At 35.5% G+C, this 10,765-nt stretch overlaps 1 pseudogene; it reads right to left on the minus strand.

The window, feature by feature from the left end:
• Positions 1-3,982: 3,982 nt before the first annotated feature.
• Positions 3,983-5,579, minus strand: LOC107679302 (uncharacterized; annotated as a pseudogene).
• Between the last annotated feature and the right edge of the window lie 5,186 nt (positions 5,580-10,765).

A 10,765-nucleotide genomic window follows, 5' to 3' on the forward strand; every position in this document is an offset into this window, starting at 1 on the left:
TAACTGTGCCAAAAGTTGAATAAATGAAGGAAGCCAGTCCAAAACTTTGGATGAAATGGACAAAAAAGCAATAACTTATAAGCATGCATTTTAAATACTGAGAGAGATACCTAACCTGCAGAATCAAATGTGAAATGGCCTTACAGAAAATGGCAAGAAAATCAATTTCAAGACACCAAGTTTTATTAAACAAGGGACTGCCACAGAACTTCTAAATCCTCCCTTTTCATTAAGTATGTCATTCATTACAGAACCTTTGATTAACTCATGTCATTTAAAATTACTATCAAACAGTCTGTTAAAAACACAGTGCTTTAAAACACTGCACAATATGATTTACTTAACACTAGAATAAATCCAAAAGACTTATAGACTTAGAGTGAACTCATAAAATGAAAATATAAACAAGTATTCTATTGACTGACAGCTGAACTGACAGCACTGGCTTGCCAGGAAGAATAAGCAAACTAGGGTAACTTTTTTTTGTTGTTGTTTTAAGTTGCTTTAGAATATGTCCAGACACATTATTTTAAAGGGGTAGTTCAACTCAAAAGGAAAATTCTGTCATCATTTACTCACCCTCAAGTTCTTCCAAACACAAAAAAGATATTTTGAAGAACGTGGTTAACCAAACAGTTTCTGGTCCCCATTGACTTCCATAAAGTCTCTTTTGTTTTGGATTATTTGAGAATCTAGAATAGGGTGCTCTGCATTCTTGTAAGTCTCACAATGGGCACCAGAAACGGTTTGGTTAACTACAATCTTTAAAAGATCGTTTGTGTTCTACAGATTAAAGAAACTCCTACAGGTTTAGAACAACTTGAGGGTAAATAAATGACAGAATTTTCATTTTTGGGTGAACTATCCCTTTAAGTGTGCCATACACTGCGGAACCTTTGGTTATCTCATATTATTTTAAATGACTATCAAACAGTCTGTTAAAAACACTGCTTTAAAACACTGCACAATATGATTTACTTAACACTAGAATGAATCCAAAACACTCAAGACTTCGAGTAAACTCATAAAGTGAAAATATAAACAAGTATGCTATTGTTTGACAGCTGAACTGACAACACTGGCTTACCAGGAACAATATGCAAACTAGGGTAACTTTTTTTTAATTTGAAGTTGCTTTAGAATATATCCAGACACGTTCATTAAAGGGATAGTTCACCCAAAAATGAAAATGTCGTCATCATTTACTTACCCACAAGTTGTTCCAAACCTGCAGGAGTTTCTTTCTTCTGCTAAACACAAAAAGATCTTCTGAAGAACGTGGTTAACCAGTTTCTGGTCCCCTTTGACTTCCATAAAGTCTCTTATGTTTTGAATTGTTTGAGAATCAAGAATGGGGTGCTCTGCGTTCTCACAATGGGGACCAGAAACTGGTTACCCACAATCTTTAAAATATCTTTTTTGTGTTCAACAGAAGAAAGAAATTCCTACAGGTTTGGAACAACTTGAGGGCAAGTAAATTATGCAATTTTCATTTTTGGGTGAACTATCCCTTTAAGTGTGCCATACACTGCGGAACCTTTGGTTTAATAAAAAAAAAAGGGCACAAAAACTGCATACAGCAATAGTTAAAATGTCCAAACAAGACAGAAGTTTGATTTGATTGTGCCAGTCAAATTGTGTGAAAGAGGATAGAAGAGATAGAATAAAATTTAAAAATGCAACTGTCTCTTGTGAGCTATGCCCTTGTTCCGAACAAAGTCTCTTATGTCTTGTGTTGTTCGAGAATCAAGAATGGGGTGCTCTGCCTTTTTGCAAGTTTCACATTCTGGTAAAGTTGCCAGCTTTCCTTTACTGATGTGCTCCCCAAAGTGCTTCATGACCGCTTTGACCTCTGATGTGGCCCATGGTCTTTTCACATGTCCTTTTTTTCTTTTGCTTGTCAAGCTCTATAAAAAAAAATACAGTTAGTTAACATAAACATACAACATAGTTAAATCCAGCATATGCAGAAAAAGTGATCAATGCCAAGTTTGAACAAAAGCAGTCGTACCTTTAACTTCAATATATGAAGTAGCTGTTCTGCTGACTTGATCTGCATTTTGACCTACAAAGTGTATAAAAAAAATGTTTAAACTCATTTTTCCAAATTTCATGGCATATTAACAATTAAGCACTATCATATTTTGTTTGCCTCTCAAAACTCAGTTTCATAGGGCAAAACAAAAAACAAAACAAAAAAACACTAGGCATACTTACAGCAGATAAATACAATAAAGTGCTGTTTTCTAGTACAATTACAACGGGACAAACATTCACATCAAATGTTAACTCAGCGGTAGAGTTAAACTTACGGGACACTGCACTTATTCGCAATCACAAAACTACATTATTTGCACGTGCTTTAAAGCCTTGCCAATTAAACATTATATTTGCGTACTGTTCTGACATGCGCTTTTTCTAGATTTTCAGACTTGCATTCTCTGACTTGCACTCACGAACAACTGCACTTTCGCAAGTAACGTCACTTGCAATCTTTTTTATTTATTTTTTATTACTATTATTTTATTGAATCTCTCAGAATGCAACAGTATGACTGGTCTTCAACAAGCCCAAAAGCCCACGCCACACATTTCTTTATCTCTCTGCACTGACTCTTGGTTGCAGCTCACATCAAGTTCAAGACACTGATGCTTGCATACAAAACAGCCACGGGCTCTGCACTTTCCTACTTCCACTTGCTCTTTTAAGTCTACATCCCCTCCAGAAACCTGCGGTCGGTGAGTGTTGCATTGTGGTACAATTACAGACATGCAAAAAATCAATTTCCAGAACATTTTCGTTCACTATTCCAAACTGGTGGAATGATCTTCCCAACCCCAATCTGGAACGCCAAATCCCTGACAATATTCTAGAAAACTCACCTCTTCCATGAACACTTAATTGCATCCTGCTAAAACAAAAATAAATAAAAACCTCTGCTTCCACTACTTCCTTAATTCCTCCATATTCTAGTTTGTATTTTTGTAACAATGTCTGACATTTGTAAGTAGTTTTGGATAACAGCGTCTAAGAAATTAAATAATAAATGTAAATATGCACAATTTTTTGATATTTGGATGCTGTTCAGTGAAGCTATGTAAACAAATAAAATGGAGCGGACGTGACTGAATATGAAAATTACAGATTAATTTTGCATGTTGCACATTGCCACATAGTTTCAGTTTTGTTGACAGTGAGAGGTGGCACGAAATTTGACGATGGCGGCCACCTTGCAATTCTTTATGCAGGAAAAACCCTGATCTCTCATGTACGCATGCACCCCCAGATCGTTTTATGAGATCATAGATTTGGTTCAGATTGCAGCATTGATGGACAATTTATATTGTGACCAGGATATATCATATGATCCAGCCCTACTCTGTGCCTCCCCTGATGTACTCTGGCAATCCTTCATTTACATTTTGAAAACCCCTGTCTTGCTATATACAGATTACTCATGCAGACAGTATTTCAAGTTATGATGTTTGGGCCAAAATGCTGATGTTGCTGATCAGCCACCTAATGACTGCTCAATCAAATACAAAAAAAACTAACAGTACTATGATTATTGTTGGATCTTATGATAAATTGTTTCTGATGTTCTTTGTTTTTAAGTTGCTTTGGATAAAAGCATTTGCTAAATGAATAAATTTAAATGTAAACTGTAATCTGCTTCAATTCATCAACAACAATGTCCAAATATTTAGTCTGCTTTGTCAATTAATTTTTCAAATATCAATAATGCAAAAATATTTGTATTCTAAAATGAAGTGAAATTAATAAACATACATTTTTACTAGTGCTGGGCAACTATTAATCACGATTAATCACATCCAAAATAAAAGTTTTGATGTGCATAATGTGTGTACTGCGTATATTTATTATGTATATATAAATACACACACATGCAGTACATATTTGTATTTACATGTATATATTTATAGTTATATCATTTATATTATATATATATATATAAATACATTTAATATACAAACATAACATATTTGCTGCCTAAAAAGTCTGCTAGTTGGTCCATTTCATTATTTTTTAGATTCAGAATTTGGGAAGTCGTTGCCACTTGTTTCCTCAGTTGTGTGGATCTTAGGTACTGTGGATGAGTTGCTCCACACTCAGCAGCAAATCTTTTAAGACAGTCATGACCTCTGTAATAGCTAGTGCACTTTGGTATTGCAAAGAGGAATTCATTATCGTGTGGAACACCACATTCTTTCCGCTTCTCAACAAGCAGTTCCAGAGCTTTAGTGATGTCCGGTGTAAGCTGGACAGCAACTTTTCGTCCTCGCTTTCCTTTCAGCTCAACTCTTCTGAAATATTTGCACAATCGCTTCTCATATGCTGAAAGTCCCAGCTCCTCAAAAGCATACGACTCATCTCTTTGAAGGAAATTTTTTAGAGGCATCTTGGAGACCTCTCCAACACGTCTTCTATTAAAAAGGATGATCCTGGTCAGTGTTAGCTTCGCGAGACATGTATAGTTGTGCTCCAATGTCTTTTGGCCAAGTTCCTGGAAGGCTGATTCTGCACTTCTTTGTAGATAGCTGTTAAGCTTTTCGATGTCTTGAGTGAGTGGCAATTTGGTGGGCTTGTTGTATTTTGCATCACTGATGGTGCATAATGCTGTGTGAGATATATATTCTGACCACTTTGTTTTATAGTTTCTGGAATGATTCTGCACTGTGTGCCAACTCTGCGTCTTCACCAATAAGAGCATGACAGTGGAGAATTTCACTAACTTTTAAGAGGGAGTGTCCAATTTTTAAAGCTAGGCTTGGAGATTGATAAGAATGTGTGCTTTTGTGAAATCCTGCAGTTTCTTTAACTGCTTGTATGACACTCATAAAATTTGCTGGATTCATGGCATCTTCCAAAGTGGTAGATGGACATTTTTTGCGCAATGTTAGTAGGAATCTTCCCAGTTCGCGAACTTTTTGCCGTATATACTCATGCTTCGTTTTTTGAAATCCATGCCGATTATACTGAGATTGAGCAAACTGAAGAAGCCCAAAATCATTTCTCACCACACGTGCGATTTCATCTTCATTCATGTGACTCAATAATTTCATTAAGCCGTCATAAATTTTTCCAGAGAATGCGGACTTTGTCACTCCTGCAATACCAAGAATCCTCTCTCTACCTTCAGTAGCCGTGTTTTTTTTTGCTGGTTTGCATTTGCATCGTCGCATGTGCCTCCAAAGTTCCTGGCGCACAAACATTCCCTTACAGTGCAAACAATACTCATAATTGTTGTGTATTAAACCTGTGCGTTTAACTGCTCGTCGTTTTACTTTTAATGTACCTTCTCCTTTTTTAAGGACATTATTGTTGTGTTTGAAGTTGCCTCGGTTTCTCAGGTTTTCCAAAAGTTGTTTTCTTTTTTTGGATCCAACAGGTAAGCTAAGTGCCTGAGCTACTTCCATGTTTTCTTGGGCATGTACTTTAAAATGTCGTGTGATTTTTGATTGTGCTTTTCCACAAACGAAGCAGAAGTTCTGGCCAGCTTTAGCGATACCGGCTTTTGAACAACTGGCGATGTTTTTGTTGTGTTTGATGTTGTATTGTCAATTTCTGTGCAGTCCATGGAAACAGACTGATCATATATGGTTGCACCCAGTGTCGTTTTGTCACATGCTGTTGACTCATCCAGTGGACTACTGACTGAATGTTCCTGTTCACTGTCTGTTTTAGTATCAGATGCAGAACAGGGAACATATTCCTCTCCAGATGACATTTCATCTACTTCACTTTCATCAGCTGATGCAGATGCACTCTGAAGAAACATTGAGAAGTAGTGTTATAAAATAAAATTTCATATGCATAGAAATGTGTTTAATATATTTGGAGGTAATAATGCTTACGTAATTTTGTAGTCTTTCAAAACATTGTGGGTGCCATACAGTGAAGCAAGCTGATAAAGTATAAATGATAATTTAATCAGTTCAAGTAGAAATGGTTGAACGTAAAGAAGCTAGCCACAAATGAAGACTGATAAAAAAAAAAACAACCTCATGAGATTTTCAAATACTAATTACATCAAATATCATTTGATAATTTCAAAATGACCAATTGTTTACTATATGTTATTAAAAACTGGCCAATACTTCTTCATTTAGTGTCATTCAAAATATCAATAAAAATCCACAGGATCTTGGAAATTACCTTTGCATTTGACTCCAATCCATTTCATAGAGGAGAAAGGTCCATGGCAAGTCACACATTTCTCAAAAGAGGAGAGTTGTTCGGTTTTTATACTGTGTTTCTTACAAACTGAAAAAGAAAGTAAACGCGAGTAGTTATATACAGTGGGTACGGAAAGTATTCAGACCCCCTTAAATTTTTCACTCTTCGTTATATTGCAGCCATTTATTTAAATGGCAATCAAGTTAGATTTGAAATCACCTCTAAATAAAACATCTTATACATTACTTTTTTTTATTTGAAACAAAAATGACACCAAGGTATCATATTGATATAAAAATACAAAGAGTAAGAAAATATGTTCCATTTGTTGTAATTAACAACATGCATTGAACATTATATTATGTCAAGGTTTCCCAAACTGGTGTTTGTGAAGGAACTGCAAGAGGTTTATGAGTTTAATGAAAAACTAATAATTAATTAAATAATATATTTTTTTAAATTACAATATAAAATCAATCAAAATAAAAAACATAAAAAAACATGAAATAATTTGTTTACCTGCATGTCATGTGACCATAACCAACGAGCATGCAAATGTGATACTTAATTATTAAAATATATATTTATTAAAACCATATTAGGTGAAAGCGAATCAGTTGACAAAAAAGTTAGTGCATTTGCGCGTTTTAATGTGTTTGAAAGACAAAAGCCTTCCAAAGACATAGAAATACATGTTTAAATTAGCTACAAAGTGATAATTCAAATAAAAATCAGTGTTCATCAGTAGTGGATGCAATGTTGAAACACTTCTTAAACCTGAAATGATTTTTGTAAATTCAGTGGTCAAATTTGGTGTCGCCATCTGACTAATGACTGATCTTTGTGTGAATGTCCACAAAACTTGAAAATTGAAAAGATGAAGAAGAGATATTAGGGAGAATCAATAAATTATGAATAATTTATTGCTATTGTGTAAATAACGTAATCATGTAATCCATAAAAATGTAACTGTAGTCCGACTACAAGTAATTTTAAAATGTAATTTAATCTAATTACAAGTACTTCATTTTTTTAAATTTGATTATGTAATCCAGATTACATGTAATCAGTTACTACCCAGCTCTGACAATGGGTTATGGCTATGTCTTAGTTTGATGGCTTTGAGCAATTCACTACGAAAGAGCACATTTAATTTTGGAAAACACGGTAAGTGTTTTCATTTTTGTCATGGTCACAGTTTCTGTTATTCTAAACGAAAATACCAATTAATTTTTACTTGGTTGCCAAGTACAAGAACTAAAGTAGTTATCATGAAACTCAAACGATAAAACATCTTTTAAAATATGATAATGGTGCGATGTGGGTAAGGAGGACTGATATTGGGTGATGGAGACAGGCACATAGTCAATGTTAAAATTTAATAGGAGTTAAGATTTGGGCTTTGTGCAGGCCAAACAAATTGTTTCACCCAGGATTCAGTAAAGCATTTCTACATCTCGCTTTATGCAAAGGTGCATTATACTGGAATAAAAAAAAGAGCCTTACACACTAGGGGTGTGCAATATACAGTATATTGTCTACGACAGTGGGCCTCAACTGAGGGGGCACACCCCCCAAATAACTTGAAATTATAAGTATATTAAATTCACCAATTTAGAATTAGTGTGTTAAATAAAAAAAATAAAAAATAACAGCACAACCTCTCTTGTACGTATTCTGTGATATTGTGTTGTGGAGCAACTCCATCCGTTTCTCATCACGCTGTGTGATATAGACTGAATGATGGCTCAAAACGTCGACCGCTGTATGAACAAACTGCCATCCGAATTTAAATGATTTATTAAGGAGGCCTTACCTGAAACTACTGGTGTCTACATTTCACCTTGCCTTTGTGCACCCTTTGCTTGCTCATTGGCTTCAAACATAGCTTTCTGTAGAAAAATACAGAATACCTTAAAGAATGGCAATCTTTGATGTTGCAAACACACAAAAATAATCTAATATAATTACACTCAGACCAGCTTAAATAAAAGAGCTGCACCTCCAGACCTCTTAGTTATGGAAAAAAATGTGTTTAAATTTGTAATGAAATGAACGCTCATGCCTCATGTACGTCATCTTACATTTCATTAGGTGTGTTCGACATCAAAGCACCCACCGTGAGAGCCATTACCGCGGGAAGTAGGGGTGCTGGGGGTGCTGCAGCACCCCCTGGAGTGTAGCCCACTAAAAAATGGGTGTGCTGGGGGTGCGGTGTTAAAACTAAATGAATGAACAATATGTAATACAAAATAAATAATATTCATTTTATTAATTAGTATATTCATTAAAATTCATTGAAAAAAGTAGCCTAAGCCTATAATGACAAGGCTTGTCAAAGTTGAATTAAGTTGAATCAAATTGACTGTGAAAGTCGTTTCAACTGATTAAACGTATTAAACTGACTTAAAAAATCATTTGTTGCCATGATTTTTGGATTATATTATAACCTGTAACATGTCTCTGCCGTACCTAAATTAAGAATTAACAACAATTTCCACAGACAGCAGAGAAAGAGCGAGAGCGTCTACCTCAGCAGCAACAAATCTCGCATTCTCACATCTGTAGCGCTTAGTTTGATCTTTAACGTTAGGTCTTTCCTATTCTTGAAACTAAAAATTAATTCTTAAGGTTGATTCAATATTACTCTTAACGAAAAACACACACACACAACATCAACAATGCTACAATGACAAAGTCGCTTATATTAAACATAAAACTTTTATGAACAGATAAGAACAAATAAGATCAGTGGCGTAGCGTCTGGTTATGCAGGGGACTTTGTAGTAACAAAGCACAAAGCTGCGATTACTGCGGGGATTGCATGCTACAAATAATGGACTTGAAAACTTTAAATATAATTTCCAAGCATTTAGCCTATACCATAAAACAGCTTGTGAATAGTCATGATTCACATAACGTTATTTACCTCAGAAAAATCAACAATAGGGCCCAAGTTAAGTCAACCGAGTTGAAGCCCATAGCGTTGCAAAAAAAAACGTTTTTTTTTGCATATGGGCCCGGGGCTGACTTGCTATGCCACTGAATAAGACTGATGTACCCACGCTGTAACACAAATAAATGTAAGGTTTTTGGATTTTCCCCTTACTTTAAATTAATGCTTATGGATCGTTATTATTAATCGAAAAACAAAAACATAGGCTATACAATAAAATAGTACAATGACAAATTCACCTATATTAAACTTTGAACTTTTATTAACAAAATGAATAAGGATATGTTTTACCCACGTTTAACACAGATATGGATTTCCCCTTAGGCTAAAACAGTTGTTTAGTTTGTGGTTTATTATCTTATTAATTAAAACACATCAGCCATAAAATAGTACAATGGCAAATTCGCATATATTAAACATCTACCTTGCATTGACAAAATGAATAAGATGGATATAGCCGTTGTAACCCAAATAAATAAGGTATTTTCCCTTATTTAAAACGAATGCTTAGTTTGTGGTTCATTGTTATTTTTTTAATGAAAACCCAGCAACAAAGACACTCACTTATAGGCTATTAAACGAATAAATTAAAGTTTTATTAACAAAAGTTGCGCTTTGGATCCGCCATCATATAGTGTCAGTCTTCTCGCATCACTCTTGTCACGTGACCCCCCCCCCATTTTATTTCTCAGCCCCCCCAGCTCAAAATACGTTCCCACGGCTATTGTGAGAGCTATTCAAAAGAATTTGAAAACACCTACACAGTTGATTGGTCTGAACATTAGCTCCGCCTCCACTCAGTCACACCAGCCAGCGCCTCCTGATCCACTAACTCAGTGGTTCCCAACCCTGGTCCTGGAGGCACCCCAACACTGCACATTTTGCATGTCTCCTTTCTCTGTTGATTGGTCTAAACATTAGCCCCGCCTCCACTCAGTCACACCAGCCAGAGCCTCCTGATCCACTAACTAACTGAACTGTAGTAAACGCGATATAATGGCGATACACGGATAATGACTGATAAAACAATGTTTTTACTAGCAGACAACTACAGTGGATACTGTAACATTTGTTAGTGTTACTTGGACGATGCTGTGTCCTCAAAATGCCTTGAAGACTCAAATGCAGCCTAGTTTGTGACTGCAATTCGCGCCCGTGAGCAATGCGTGTGAAGTGCAGATTCCAGTGCGGGAGAGGTGGGTCTGGCACCCTGTGCTACTTTTACACTGTTGCCGCGTGTTATTATTCAAGTTAGTGGTTTTTCTCCATTTAATTTTTGGTTTTGTGCTGGTAATCCTATTGGTATATTTTGCATGCTAATGATAGGAATCTATCCATTGATGTGACTGGTTATTGAAGTTTGTGACAGCAAAAAAGGGCTATTTCAAACTGCATTTCTGAGACAGCCTTTGGGAAACTACAGTTTTGAGGTGAAAATACTCAGCAATGTTGTTGATTAATGCACTGGCACATGGTTTGTCTAAAAGCATATTAAAAATACCACATAGACAAATAAACAACATAAAACAACTAACTTGATTTTCACTACAGGGGGACCTTAAAGCATGATATGAAAAGGTAACACTTTCCAATAAGACTCCATTTGTAACA

This window comes from Sinocyclocheilus anshuiensis, unplaced genomic scaffold (genome assembly GCF_001515605.1).
Source record: "Sinocyclocheilus anshuiensis isolate Anshui unplaced genomic scaffold, SAMN03320099.WGS_v1.1 scaffold6292, whole genome shotgun sequence".
NCBI lineage: Eukaryota > Metazoa > Chordata > Actinopteri > Cypriniformes > Cyprinidae > Sinocyclocheilus > Sinocyclocheilus anshuiensis.